The sequence below is a fragment of the Epinephelus lanceolatus genome, chromosome 6 (genome assembly GCF_041903045.1).
Source record: "Epinephelus lanceolatus isolate andai-2023 chromosome 6, ASM4190304v1, whole genome shotgun sequence".
Taxonomy (NCBI): domain Eukaryota; kingdom Metazoa; phylum Chordata; class Actinopteri; order Perciformes; family Serranidae; genus Epinephelus; species Epinephelus lanceolatus.
This window is the reverse complement of record NC_135739.1, coordinates 3,474,992-3,489,739: the sequence shown is the minus strand read 5'-3', so window position 1 is coordinate 3,489,739 and position 14,748 is coordinate 3,474,992. Positions and strand designations below refer to the sequence as shown.

The following is a 14,748-nucleotide window of genomic DNA, read 5'->3' as shown; positions in this document are numbered from 1 at the left end:
ATCTACTGTATTCAATACACTGACAATCGATAAGTACTGCATAAAATCCTTCTTCAAAAAAATCAAAACTGTCCCTTTAAGTTGTGCTACACTGTAATACTTACTTTAAAAATTCCTTAAATGAAAGTTGTAGATTAAGAGGCCACGCAGCACAGCACAGCATGTAAATACTGTACTTGATCTGAGATGCACAGAGCATATCTAAAGTGGATCTTTCTCTGCAATTACGCTACTTCTGATAATCCAAACAGCCATGTTCAGCTGTGTTCTGTTAAGCCTCTCAGCCCAGATTGTGGGTCAAACGAAAATACTGGAGGTTTAGGTGGAGTGCCGCCATACGTCACGATAAGGATCATGTTCGCCGTGCTCTGATTTTCTCCTAAAACCTCTATTTGTTTATAATAATCCATCCATGTGATGTATTCAGGCCGCTAAACCGTGCTGTTCTGTCTTTGGGGCTAAATGGGGTAATTTGTTTTGTTTTAATAAAGCAGGTGTTTTTCTTGGATCACATTGTCAAGGAGCAAATTGCTTTCTAATCACATCACATATGGAAAGTCCAGATGATGGCGGACAGAGCGCAGCGCTGCATCACTGCTGACCCAGTGTGCAGCACGAGCCCCCGCTCTGACACTCACACAACTCCACACGTGAAGATCAACACAGCTCTGTTTTCTTTGCAAAGCAAAACATGTCACTTCATTTGCCCCAGTTTATCCCCTAATCACAGTGACGGACAGGAGAGAGGGGAGGCTCTGTGACACCAAGCAGCATGAACTTTACTGCGAGTCGACAAGTAGGCTCTCCACTCACTTGGACTTTTTTGGTTTGGAATCACAAATGAGCTGGTTTACATCCAACACACACACAGATAGAAGCAGACATAATGTATCGGTTATTATGAGGAGTTCAGAGTAAATTTCCGCACAATTGTACTGCACAGTAGAGTAAAAGGTTGCCAAAATAAAGACAGAGAATAACATAAAAAGGGAACACATCGTGCCCGTTCTGTCGAACAATGCTCCACAAACGTGCGCTCGCACAGCAGCTCAAACAGTAAAAGCAGTCTTCAGGAAAGAGGCAGGCAGCAGAAGGGGGCCTGTGTGACCATTCAAACGAGCAGCGTGTGGCTGTGGGCCTAGAACAGCCAGCAGTACATTTCCATAACAGGAAAGGTCAGTGTTGTGGCTCCAGGGGCTTTAGAGACGCTAACACAATCCATACTGGGAGCGCTCAGTCTCTGCTGCTCTACCTGTTGGCTGGACTCCATTTGGTGCTATATATTACGCACTGTATTGTATATCATCAGTCTAAGCCTGACTAATTTGTGTTATATTATATATAGCACAAAATATTCTGTAGGGATTTTGTCCCCCAAGAATTGCATTATAAAGCTGCTGTATCAGAAGAAGTAAGAAACAGTTTGTAAGACAACCCAATAACTAAGTTTATACTAAACATTAATGCTAGTAACCATCCTCCAAATGCAAACAGAAACTTTGGTTCTAACAATGCTGCTGAAATTGAAATTTTGTGTCTTCTGCTGTGAGGGATGAAGAGAAATCTTGGCCTCGCAGAAGTATTTACACAAGTGTGAGATTTTACTCAGGTCTGTAAACATGTGTGGCAAGAGCACAGTGAAAGGTAGAAGTTTAATATGACTTTTACTTGTAATACCACCTTTTTAAAAATGTAATCTTATATATTATTTATAATTACTGCTATTGGTATTTTTATATTTTTATCAGTGAAACATATCCTGCAGCATTCCTGCACAACGACAGAATAACTGTTACTCGAATGAACTTTTTATTGTAAAGAATATATTCAGATGTGACCCCTTACAGATCACAAACATTTGGATCAGTAATTGTAATTTAATTACATATTTACATATTTTTACTCAGTGACTGTAACTGATTACATTTACATTTATGTGCCTGGTGTGGCTTCACATTTTGACAAATAAAGGCCTGTCTCAATTAGACGCCTCGTCTGGTTGCCAAGCAGTTCTTTTTTATTTATTTATTTTTTTATAGAAATTCTTTGGATGTATAAAAGCGGGTTGTTGGCTACCTCAAATAATGCGTCTATTCCTTGATTATCCTTGATTATTCCTTAAAGCTACTCTTACCTTTCTTACATTTCACACAGCACACATGAAAAAATTTGAACATCCACAACTCCCGCCTCCCTCCAAAGGCCTACTCTCCCCTCCTCCATTACATCCTCATTACCACTATGATAGACATAGGCGTTGGCATGGTAACAAGTCAGTGATGACTGATGAGTTTTAGAATAAGGTTACAGTGCTAACGTTAGATAGTAGTGTTAACGTTACTAGTAAGTGGAAACGCACAAGGAAGATAACGTTAATGTTTCAGAGGCTATGCTACAGTAGGCTAACGTTAGCCATTAGCAACTGGATGCTGTGTTGTCATATATAACGTTATAGCCTATGTTACATTAGAGGCAAACTAAAAATACCTGTCCAAAGAAACTCTGCGACCATCTCGTCCCTTTTTAGCTCAGGATGAAGCTGCATCAGTCTTCGCCATCGCTCGAAAGCAGAGCCGATGTTGACCCGAGCGGTTACGTCAGTCAGAGGCCTCCATGTGGGGAAGACAGACAGGACACTCAGCCAATCCATGCAATGATTAGTCGGAGTTTTCTTAGAACCATATGAGAATGGTACAATTATGAGTTTTTATCTCTGGTGGAATTCACTTACATTTTAGTGAGCCATCAGCTTATTAATAGCATTTTAACCTAAAGAAAGAAAAGCGTAAAAGTTCCAGAAAGGTAAGTGTCGCTTTAATAAGTGTCCTCAGATCAAAAGTATTAAAATGGTTTCTCACAGAAATTAATCCAAGATATGAGTATTGTTTTAACAGGATAAAGTGGTGTTGCGTCAGTATGCCAGGTGCCTCAAGTAATCCTCGAGTGTTGCAACGCTCACTCTCTCTGATGCTCTGTCTGTCGGAGCCAGATCAAATGAATGATTCATAACTGTGGTCTAATTTTTATACAAATAATATTCATACTGGTTTCAATCAACAGTTTGATTGTATTTCCCATCTTTGCTGAGCAACAGTTTTGTGTGAAGGGAATTAAGGGCCTGTCCCAAATATAGGCCCGTAGATTTCAGTGATTCAAGTAAATAATAGGGCGGGCTGTTCATTGGACATATATATGATATAATTTACAGCCATGTAAACAAGCTGTTGTTCCAAGTCTTATCCTTCCACAATCTGCAAAACAATGCACAGTTATGTCTTTATTTTTGAAAGGACAGCAGCAGAGAGAGGCTTTAATTTCGTGGGTAAGTTTGGGTAATAAAAAAAGACAGAAACATAAAGTATGTGTGTGTGTGTGTGTGTGTTGTGTGTGTGTGTAGCTGTGGTTGGCTGTGCACTCTGATGTACAGTGTTTGAAGTTGTGTTCCATACAAAACAACAGTAGAGGAAGTTGAAACAGCTTCTGGTCTTTCTCTTGGACCAGGCCTCGGGGCCTCAAGGGGCCCGTAGGAATAAAACACTCCTTAGCACAGCCTCATATACCTCAACACCTGCAGCACACAAAAGCTCTCTGTGAGTGAAACAGTCCCTCAAAAGTCAGAAACGCTCATGTACGACAAGGAAACAGGGGATGTTGGATAACAGTGTGTCTTTGGTAATAAGAAAAAACACAGAGAAGGGATTTTCTTCTTTTACGCTACAATAGGATACAGCCAGTAGACTGGCATATAACATAGAAATATGATGGTTTTATTGAAGAACTTGTTTAAACCAATTATTGTTTTTAGATGTTTTTATCCCCTTGTCCTCTCTCGGTTTCTTTTTCAAAACTAAGTTGAAATTCAGCTCTTCTGTTTTTGGATAGAAGTGCTCTTGAATACCTTAAAACTGTTGTGCAAATACAATAATTGTGTTTTTAATTATTATTCCTAGAACTTTATTACTAAAGTTTATTACATAAATAAATAAATCTATGCACCTCACTGACGTCGTAGTCCCGTCACACCTCCTCTTTCCGACCCGCAGTATTTTCCCATGGGGTCCAGCGCTCTCAGGACTGAAATTGAAATAATATTGACATTGGAGTGGCTGAAAAGACACAACATAGCTAATAGATGTAATTATCTGACATAATTATCTCCAATAATAACAACAGATAATACCCCTCTGTCTGAGCGCATGTTTGTTGTTGTGTCTAAAGGGATCCACCCTGGAAAGATGGGCAGTGCCACGTCTCCGCCCGTCGAACCCAGCCAGGCCTCACCTTGTGTGGGTGTGGGAGAGTCAGATTGCAGCCTGTCAGGAGCAGGTAAGGCTGAGGTTTGAGGTTGGCCGCTGCGTGGGTGAATTCCCCTTTTGGCACGAGCATCTGTCGACTCTGCTGTTTGGAAACTGTGGAGTGTTCACCTTGTCAGAGCCCGGGAGCAAACCTAGGAAACCCAAAACAAAAACAGCAGTGGGTAAAAGAACACATCACCCACTGCACGGCAAGATTTTAATAACATTTAGTTGAACTCATTAATTTAAGAAATCGTTATGACAGTGCTGGAGTCCAGAGAGTGATTTCTCAGTCTGGTCCAGCAGACACGAGTCCATTTACCTAATTAAAAAAACAAACCAGCGGCCTCTGTGGCTCTTGTGTTTACTGCTGTGTGATGGAGGGCATAAAACACAAGCAGCAGTAGAAATGCAAATAGGCGACAGGGTGACATAGAAAAGCTGGAGGAAAAGCGGTTAGAGGACGAATAAAGGAGAAACAAGCTGAGGACGGAGGAGTCGGCAATTGACGAAGGCCTCAGACGTAACTACTCTAGATTCATTTATTAACTTATCTATTTGGTGTTAAAGGAATAGTTCTATATTTTGGTAAATACACTTATCTTTGCAGTCTTGTCAGGAGTTAGATGAGAATATCCTGTAGTGAGTTAGCTTAGCTTAGCATAAACACTGGAAACGGGGGGAACAGAGGCAACAAAATCAGCCTACCAGCACCTAGAGCTCACTGATTAACAGGTTATATCTCGTCTGTTTAAAATGGAAATAGATAAGCATGTTGCTATAACTTTATGCTATGAATAATGATACCATCAGAGTTTAGAGTTTCATTTACAGCACAAAGGAAGTGTGTCAATCATTGTGCAACCAAAACAGGAAGAGGAAAGTGCTTTTGTTTTCCCCGTTAGCTATCAGTAGCTATCCCCAGTTACAAGAGTATCAACCTAAGTTCTTCGTTACTTAGTTCTTAGTCAGTCCTCAGTTCCTGATGGTGGAACAGTTGAAATATAGTGGAAACTCTACCTGGCAAAAGAAAAAGATCCCTGTTGCTAGACCCTGAGGAAACTGGAAAGTAATCCAGTTGTCTTTACGATCGCGAGACAAACAATAATTTCACGCGGAAACATTAAGGTTGGAAAAGTTAGAAAGTAGTCTGTTTCCAATTTACTCCGTACAAAAACCAAAGTTTCATATCTTTACAGGAGGTCATGTGCCAGACTATTCAGCATTTTCTCATTCCAATTTGTCAAATGCCGCCGCTTTGTCAGTGGACCTACATGTCAAGATATGACGCATGAGGTAGCTTACCCTCCTGCATCAGTTTTGGATGTTTAGGGACGATGTGTCAATGTACGCTGGTTGCATGCACTGTGTGTTTTCAAAATAAAGTTCCGTTTTTACAGTAAATGTTTCTGCTCCTTAAAAGCATACAGTGTCTTTTCAAAATAAATTTAAAACGTAGGTAAAACACTCTTTTTTAGGTGAAAGTGAGTAAGAGTGAAAATATGTCAAACTATTCCTTTAATGTTTTGTTTTTTGTTGTTTTATTACTCACTGCAAATTGATATTCAAGAAGAAGAGAGGGGCCATGATGTGGACAGAGAAGAGGAAAAAAGCAACAACTTCGGCAGGAAGGGGAATATAAAAACAGATGGGGGGAGGATCGTGAGAGTGTGTGGTGAAGGAGCAAAGTGAGATCAGGCAACGTGATGAGGGAGGGAGGACAGGAAGATGATGCAGCAGTAAGTATAACAGTAGATAAAAGCTGCAGGGGAGATGATCTGAGCGTGTCTTTATTCCAGTAAGAGGCCCACAGCATTGCCTGATGACTCACCTGCCGTAAGACTGCATCACTCACAGTATGAGATCATCAGGTTAATCTCACCCCCGACAGACACAGCAGCTCAGGCAGGCTGACAGACAGACAGACAGACATAGTGAAAACAACTGACACACACACACTCACTCACACAGGAAAAACATTATGGTTTTAACATGCTGATCCACTTGGGCGGCATCAACCCATTATCATAATATCAGCCACGCTAAACATTACCTGCATTAATTATTAAAGAGATGATGATGGCTAACACCAACCCCACCTTAATTCACTCCAATATGTTGACATCCATTATTATATAAATGGATCTGAAGGAGGAACAGAAAATCGTTATGTTTGTCGTGGCCTTGAAGAAGCTGCTCCTCCAAACTGAATACTACTTTCCACCATTTTTATATAAGACAGTCAATATCATGGACATAAAACACACACTCCCATACATGTGTAAATCACTCGGTTGCGGTGCGGTTCCAGATGTGCCCCCTTGTCCTTGAGTCCTGGCAGGAATAATGAAGAGTCGTCACCTCCCATAAAAGACAGACCGAGTGACTAAGAGACAAAGATCAGGAAAGAAGAAGAAAGAATAATCAGTGTAGCGCTGCTTTGAACCGCTCCATAATGTTGGTCACAGCATGATCCTCAGGTCATAGCAGTGAAATGAACAGGGTCAGAAGTCTAATAGGATTTATAACTATCTTTTACCACAAACTGCATTTAAGGCAATAAGATGAATTATTCATCTGTCTAATCTGGGCTTCTGCTGATCTGTACGAGTTAGAGCGCAGCGCAGAGCACACCGAGTACTTAAGCTGCGGCCCAAACGACACTTTAGTGCTGTGGGACAAGCATTGGGTTACATAGGAGAGGAGAAGCTCACTTCAATTATGTTAGAGGGGGAGAAAGAGGGATAGAGAGCAAGGAAGATGGAATCTGAGGTAGAGGAGCATGTATAAAACTGAGATACACTGCAGTTTAATAAATTGAATCGATGTCCAGATGTCTGTGTGATTAATGGCGGCTACAACAGAGCTATTCTGTTTTTTTATTATGCATATTGCAGTTATGTTGGCCGACATTTGTTCACAGCAGAGCCGGTGTTTAGAGGTCTGCATCTGTGGTATTATTGAGAGTCTGAAACAAGAGTGGGCGCCCTGAAACCAACTCTGGTTACGTGTATTTCAGTAAGCCTCTAAGAATTCCACATATTAACCTCACCTACATTTGCCCAGAACCAGGGGATACTTTGTCATAATTGTCATACTTTCACTCAAACATTTTGGGGGATGAGAGCAACAACAGCTGCGTGGCTTCCTTCTACAAACACAGGAGTCCTGCCCGGTCCTGTTTCTGGAGCTACTGGCCTGAAAACACCGACCCACAAACCCAGAGCGCAACCCACCCGGAACTAAAGCAAACACCAGATTCCCACTGGGGACATATAAACTTATGTGCGGACGTCCTCCAGGGAACACAAACCAACGTGCACGCATGGAAAGTATGTAACGTCTTTTCATGCCGAGTGCATTTTTCATCCACTGCTACAAAGCCTGAAGGCACTGCGCACAGAGAAGGGTCATAAAGTCCATCAACGAACTGTGCAGTTGTGGTTGCAATGTGTTTATTTAGTCACACTCCCAGAATGCACAGGGCTTTGGATGCTGCTCAACCAGCCTTAGCATGAACTGTTTCAGCTGGGTATGAAGAAGACTCAGGGCAGAGCACATAACTTCATGTGAAGTATGAATAGTAAAGTTCACATCTGTTTAACCTTTAAACCTCCGTTACTAACATCTTACTCACCATCCTGCTTCACAGGAAAGTGTCTGGTCTCAGATAAGGAAACTGTGTTGTGTTGAAATCATCAAGGTAATTTGAAAAGTTCTCAATAAACTTTTAAAAATGATATGAAGTCCCACTGACTTTAAAGCTTTTGATACAGAAAATATATATGTTCATTCTTAGTTGTGAAAACAGCAGGTTGACAAAGTACTACGCTGGCGGGATTACACATTTCATCTGGCCTTCTGGGTCCCTCAGGAGGAGCTGGAAAGTGTTGCTTGGGAGAGGGACGTTTGGGGGGCTTTGCTTGGCCTGCTGCCCACGAGACCCTGCCCCAGATAAGCAGATGAAAATGGATGGATGGATTTTAAAGTCATAATCCTTTTTTTTGTTATGATTTTTGATACTATTTATGGTTGGCATTTTTTACTACAAAAACTATTCCATGTATTTACATTCAGCAATTTTCTCTCTGTACAGTCATTTTTTGTTGGTGGTGGCAGAGTCCGTCACAACCACTGGCACTGGTGTCCACTAACACTTGGTTGATAACCAAATTTCTACATGTAGGTCACATTATGACAAATAACCAAACTCCATCCAATGAAGAAGACCTGGAAGTGTGGTTGAAAGCTACTGAAAAAGCTAGTAAGTGGGTTTTAAATTATGGGTTTTAACCACTTATATTATATGAAAATAATAATATATCGCCTTATAGGCAACATATATGGCAACACTCCCAATATAGAGGTATAGTATATCATATATATCCATATAGTATTTTCAATATTTTCTTTCTTTTCAAGATATAAACACCGTTATTATCCAAACTGCACTACGCATATCACCATATTATGGGTTTTAAAACACAAAGTGTCATGTTTTGTTCAATGAAAATATTCTAACCTCACTATGACTCTGGCATCTTTGAATTTTCTTTCGTTTGAATTAAAATGTGAGAGTGAGAATAACTGTTCTCACTCATTTGCTGTAAAAAGTCTTAGACCACAAGACACTACACACAAACATTTGAAACTGGACTGATCAAACCCTCTTGATTCCACCCCCACACACAGCCACTAAATGGATACTGACTCACCACAGTGGTCTCAGGCCAACATATACCATTCAACAGAAACTACGAATCATAGCCGAGCAGAGTAATAACCCTAAACTCAGAGCTCATTGAATTAAATTTTAAATCAACACGGAATTAGAAACAATTTTTCAAATTGTTCAAAGCCAACTGATCAAATCCCCCTGACTTTCTGAACTAGAAGCACACTGAACTGTAAATGACGTACTGGTTGTTTTGGTGTGTGAGATTGTGTATTCGTGTGTGACTGAGTGGGCGTGAGGCAGCTGGCCCAAAAGTCCAGCAGCAGCAGAAGAAGAAAAGAGAGAATTACCCTGGTTCAGACTCTGATCAGTCACCCTAACTCAACACTCCCTGCACCTCTGATGTTCAAACACACAGCTTTGTTTCAACAAAATCCTCTTTTCATCCCGGCTGCCAACACTTACAGACGGACATCTGAAGGACATCTAGAAAATTCATTTTCTAATGTGTTTAAACTGCTTTAATTGTATAATTTTTGAAGCTATAAAAGACGCACATATATCCCATGCTGTGATGATCAATGTCACATAATTCAGCCAGCTGCTATACTGTAATCTGTATTAGGGACAGGGACAGGAGGCATGGCTTCACACACACAGACGTAACTTCTGGGAATCCATCTCAGGCAGCAGGGTGCTTTTCCAGTCAGTCAGGTGACCGCCCTGCTCAGGGATCTCCCGATGGTCATGTGACACGCTGCTCACTCGCTTACTTTCTCCTCCCTTTCCCTTTCACTTCTGACAGTGCCCCTTCTTTCTGTCCCACTGATTTAACACCCTGCTGCCTCGTCAATGAATTTCCTCACAGCTCTTCAAGTTTAATGAGGTAAAATCCCCTCTTTTCTCCCTCTTCATCCCTCTACCTCCTCCTCCTCCTCCTCTACGGGGACTTAATCCACTGTCTGTCCCTGCTGGCTCTTTGAATTATTCAGTGGAGCGTTGCTGCTCGCCACAAAGAGCCATCTCTGAGGCACTGAGAGAGAAAGAGGGCAAATAGCAGATAGACAGAGTGATGGGAGAGTGGGAGGGAGGGAGTGGGAGGGTGATAGAGTGATGGCAGCAGATGTCTGACTGGGAGCTTCCCAGGAAACCCCACACTCATCTTCCTCACCCTCCTCTTCCTCCGCTGTGGCAGCCCTAATCGCATAACCCGGGTATATAACTAGCTGTCACGGCAGGTCAACTGGAAATAGAAGACATTCTTGACGCTGAGTTTGACCTGATACAGAAACCAGCAGGGTGCATGCAGTGGAGAGGATCATGTGTCCTGAGCAGCCATCATGACATAGCAAATCTGCCCACAGCCTTGTGCTGAACTGAACGTCTGCCTGAAGTGGCAATAACAGGGAAACACCACTCATTTCACCTAAGCTGTTACTGTGGTCTGTGAAAGACAAGGGAGAGGTTTAGCGTTTTGGATCGCATAGGTATTTGCTTTCTTGTCAAGACTTTGATGAGATGATCGATATGACTCTCATGTCTGTATGGTAAATATGAAACTACAGTTGGGAGGGTTAGCTTCACTTAGTATGAAAACTGGAATCAGGGGAAACAGCTAGCCTGGCTCTGTATGAAGGTAACAAAATCTGCCTACCATCACCTCTAAAGCTCACTAATTAACACGTCTCTGCTCGTTGCCTGGCGATCGCTCCCAGCCAGGAAATAGTCTCGCACATATCCCTGCATAAACAGCCCAGTCGCCTGAAGAAAATGTTGGCGTTGCACATTTCTGCAAACCATGAACACATTACATCTGATAAGTCTCACATTAACATTCTAAAGTGACGTAGTTGTAATTACATGTATATAAGTTGACTTTGTCACCGGGAGGTGGAGGGGATTGGTGGATGGTGTGATACCTACAGACGAGACGGTTTGAGACAACAGACAACAAAACATAGTGTGAACTGGCATCGCAGCAAACTGTCTTTTTTAAACTTCAGTTTTAAAAAAAAAGAGAGAGTGTTGATCAGTGAGCCTTAGAGCTGCTGGTAGGTTCCTTTTTAGACTAGTGTTGGATGGGATGGTGTTACTTTTGAAAGTAACTTGTAACATCATCTTGTTACCTAACAGCGTTACCGACTGACTAAAGTAAGTCCTTAAGGTGCTGACACACCAAACCGACATCAAAGAACAAGCGACGACAAAAGCCAACTGTTGCGTCGTCTACGTCGCCTCACGTCGCCCTGTGTCAGTTGCATTTGAACACACTACACGGACTACATCCAACTGCCAAGTAGCACGTACATTCTGCGCCTGCGTGAGAGAGAGCGGAGTGAGAGAGTGGTACATCCTGTCAGCCGAGGGGTTTCCTATCTGTGCAGCCGAACACCGCAGCACCTCCACGGACTATTACATCCAGACGGTCCCAGTGTTTCCTCCGCAGGCTCCACTTCACTCAGCTGCCCGATAAACCCGCTGCTTCTTCCCACTTTAACCTGAATAACAAACCAGGGCTCGGTGCTCCGGTTGGATCCAAACGGAGAGCCGGGGCTAGCTCAGAGACTAGAGGAGGCTAACTGGCTGTGCTTCCCTCCGGTCATGCCGCGGCTAACGCTCTGCTAGCCGCACCCAGCTAGCTCCGGTTTGTTATTCAGGTTGAAGTGGGAAGAAGCAGCGGGTCTGTGGGGCAGCTGAGTGAAGTGGAGCCTGAGGAGGAAGCACCGGTTAGCCCCAGTTTTACTACAGGCAGATTCACTTGCTACAGGGGCGAGGAAATAAAACCTGAACAGCCAATCAGAGTGATCTCTCTCACCGACAAGCTCCGCCGCTGATTCAACATGCTCAATCGGCCAAAAAGCCGCCAACGGTGCGGGACACACCGCAAAAACTCGACGACAAGTCAACAGCCAGCCGTCGGCTTGGTGTGTCAGGGCCTTTAGAGTTCTCTTGCAGGGCCGCCCCTCCCTAAACGCAGAACATGCGCTGTGCATAGGGCCTCATCTTCCATGGGGGGCCACATTTTGCGCGAGGGGACGCATTTTCGCATATGCGCAATGGATGCGCACATGTGCTACCGTGAGGCGCACGTAGAATCAGCTCGAGGAAGGGGAGACGAGACCTGACCGCCCATGCGTCGCTGCAATGATTGACAGCACTCGACATCTGAACAATAAGAGGGGTGCGCTGGCAGGCACTTGCAGAGCTGCAGCAGGTGAAGAGTTGTCGACATGTCGTCCAAAAGAGCCTCAGGAGTATGCACAGGGATGGGAGGATGGGCGGGCTCCACGGAGGGGGAGACCCGAGCCTCGGGGGTATGTGCGGGGCCGGGAGGTCGGACGCTCCCAGAGAGGGGAGAGGGAGAAATATAGCTAAATAAGATGAAAATAGAAAATAATGTATCTGTATTTTATTTCTGTTTTCAGTGTTTAATTAAGGTGGGAGAGGCGGAGGGCTGAAGGAGATCGGACGCCTCCAGAGAGGGGAGAGGGAGAAATATATCAAAATAAGATTAAATAGGAAAAACCTGTCTCCCTCTTTTATTTTATTTTCAGTGTTTAATCAAGGATGAGGGATTGAGGTGGTGGAAGTTACTTTCTTTTGATGAGTAATTGATGGCTATTTGTGACTCAGATTTTTTTATTTATTTATTTAAGTTTGAAGATAATTTTATTTAATATTTATTTATTTATTTCAGGTTGAATTTTTTATTTTATTTGACTCATACAGCCAAACTACTGTACAGTACATTTGTTATTGCCAATAAAGGTTGTCAAGTTAAATGGCAAGTTGTTGTACGGTCATTTTGTACCTATGATACATTTGGGATGAGGGCCTCCAAATAAAATTTTGCTTAGGGCCCCAATTTGGTCAGGGGCAGCCCTGTTCTCTTGTGTTACCAAAGAAGAAAACCCCTTGACTATTCCTTGCGTATGTTGCTGCTAATATCCACAGGATGCACATGTTCTTTAAAATGACTCTCCCGACACTGAAGGACCTATTCTACAGCCCATAATCTGTATCTCTGTAGGCTAATTACAGGAATGACAGACAGCTCTATTGCCCTCAAAATGCTTCATTACTGCTTTGTTTGATTACAAATCTACTTCCATAGCCGTTGAGATTGTTAACATCTCATCCACAACATAACCAGCTACAAGCTTGTTAATTTTTCTTGGGGTGACAGTACTGGCTGAGCTAAAAGCTAGTCGTTGCTGTTTGGGAGCTGTAGCATCGCCATCCCCACCATGTGTTAGGGAGTGTTGCATTTCACTGTGATGTTTTTCACCTGCAAAATCAAAATAATGCAAATATTTCCACAATGTAAAAGCTGCCCTCTCTACCATGTCGCTTGCCAGTGACACTTCTGCAGGTGGCTGCATACTGCCTGACAAGAAGTAGGAGATGAACAGAGATGTTGCGGATGCGTCGGGGATTTAAAAACGTAACAAAGTAACGGATTACCTGACTCGCAGAACTAACGCCTTATGTTACTAGTTACCACAAAAAAGTAATCTGAGTAATGCATTACCCCCAACACTGTTTGTGACAGAGCTGCTATACCTCTTTCCAGTCATTATACTATGCTAAGCTAAGCGACCGTTGGCTACAGATATACTGGTGGTATTGATCTTCTAATGCAACCTCTGCAAGAGGGTGATTAAGCCCTTACACCAAAATGTCAAACTATTGCTTTGAATTTTAAGGTTTTCCTCTGAATGTGTCTGATGATGTCACCCAGTCTTTTTTTCAACAGCACCATGTATTATCTTCTGAACACAGTATTTGAATTGCTGCTGACATAATGCTGCTTTATAAAAAGCTCTTTCATGCTCGAGTAAGTGTGTACTGATCGAAACCACAGAATCATCCTCAGATGTGGACACCTCAGCCTGTTGCAGAGGTCTGAAATGACTTATTACGATGAAGCGCAGGGAGCAAAAGCGGCAGAGGATATTCAGATTAGATTCAGTGGATATTTGGGTCCAACGAGATCTTCAGAGGTCGTCACATTACCGAGGGACATTAAGGCTAAAATCTAGATACAGTAGGAAAAATTATAAATCTTTAAGTTGAATCTTTACAGTTCTCACTGAATGGTGTGTAAAGGAGTAATGGATGGGATTTAACAGATTATGATGAACTGAGAACAGCCACATTCTCAGGCAAACACAGCAGCGGCCATCTGGATACAGCAGAGGTCTTATTCATCATTTATGACAGGGATTATTATGAAACTCTGGTTCCTTCTTATAATCTTGATTCTGTTGAAGTGTTGAATCCAAAACCAGAAGACACACTCACTTCATGCAGGTGTTTTCCCAAATAACCTCTCTGAGTGTCCGTGAAGACACCCAGGACTTTGTCATTTTTGACAGTTAAAATGTATCACCCCAATCTTTGGCTTCTTGAGACCATACAGTTCCCTCATGTGTCACTTTATACGGTATTCTGTGTTCGAGGGGAAACCCTAATGCTAAGTGCCATGCAAATGTTGAGGGGAAAGGGCGCAAGAAAGCCCCTCCTTGTTGTTGAGGCGCTTCACCGAGCACTGAGGGGAACCAAAGCACATTGGCGCTGCTGTGGGAGGTGATGCAGTGTCAGGAACTAGAGGCTGAGGAACTCCTGACCTTTCCTTTCTTCTGCACTTTTTCACTGTCACTCAGACACCACCTGTGCATCACCCAGTGGTGTCGACGTGAACGTGGGAGGGCTGACAGAATGTATACTGATGAAATAAACACTGAGAGAAGTGCTTTCAGGAAACAGAGTGAGTTA

The 14,748-nt window shown here is 42.8% G+C and overlaps 1 long non-coding RNA gene across 1 annotated transcript; it reads right to left on the bottom strand.

The window, feature by feature from the left end:
- Positions 1-2,484: 2,484 nt before the first annotated feature.
- On the bottom strand, positions 2,485-6,320 carry LOC144463648 (uncharacterized). Its single transcript, XR_013491690.1, has 5 exons — positions 6,127-6,320; positions 4,282-4,447; positions 3,997-4,074; positions 2,732-2,769; positions 2,485-2,609 (listed from the first exon to the last, which is right to left on the bottom strand). It is a non-coding gene; the product is annotated as an uncharacterized LOC144463648 (long non-coding RNA).
- Positions 6,321-14,748: the final 8,428 nt, after the last annotated feature.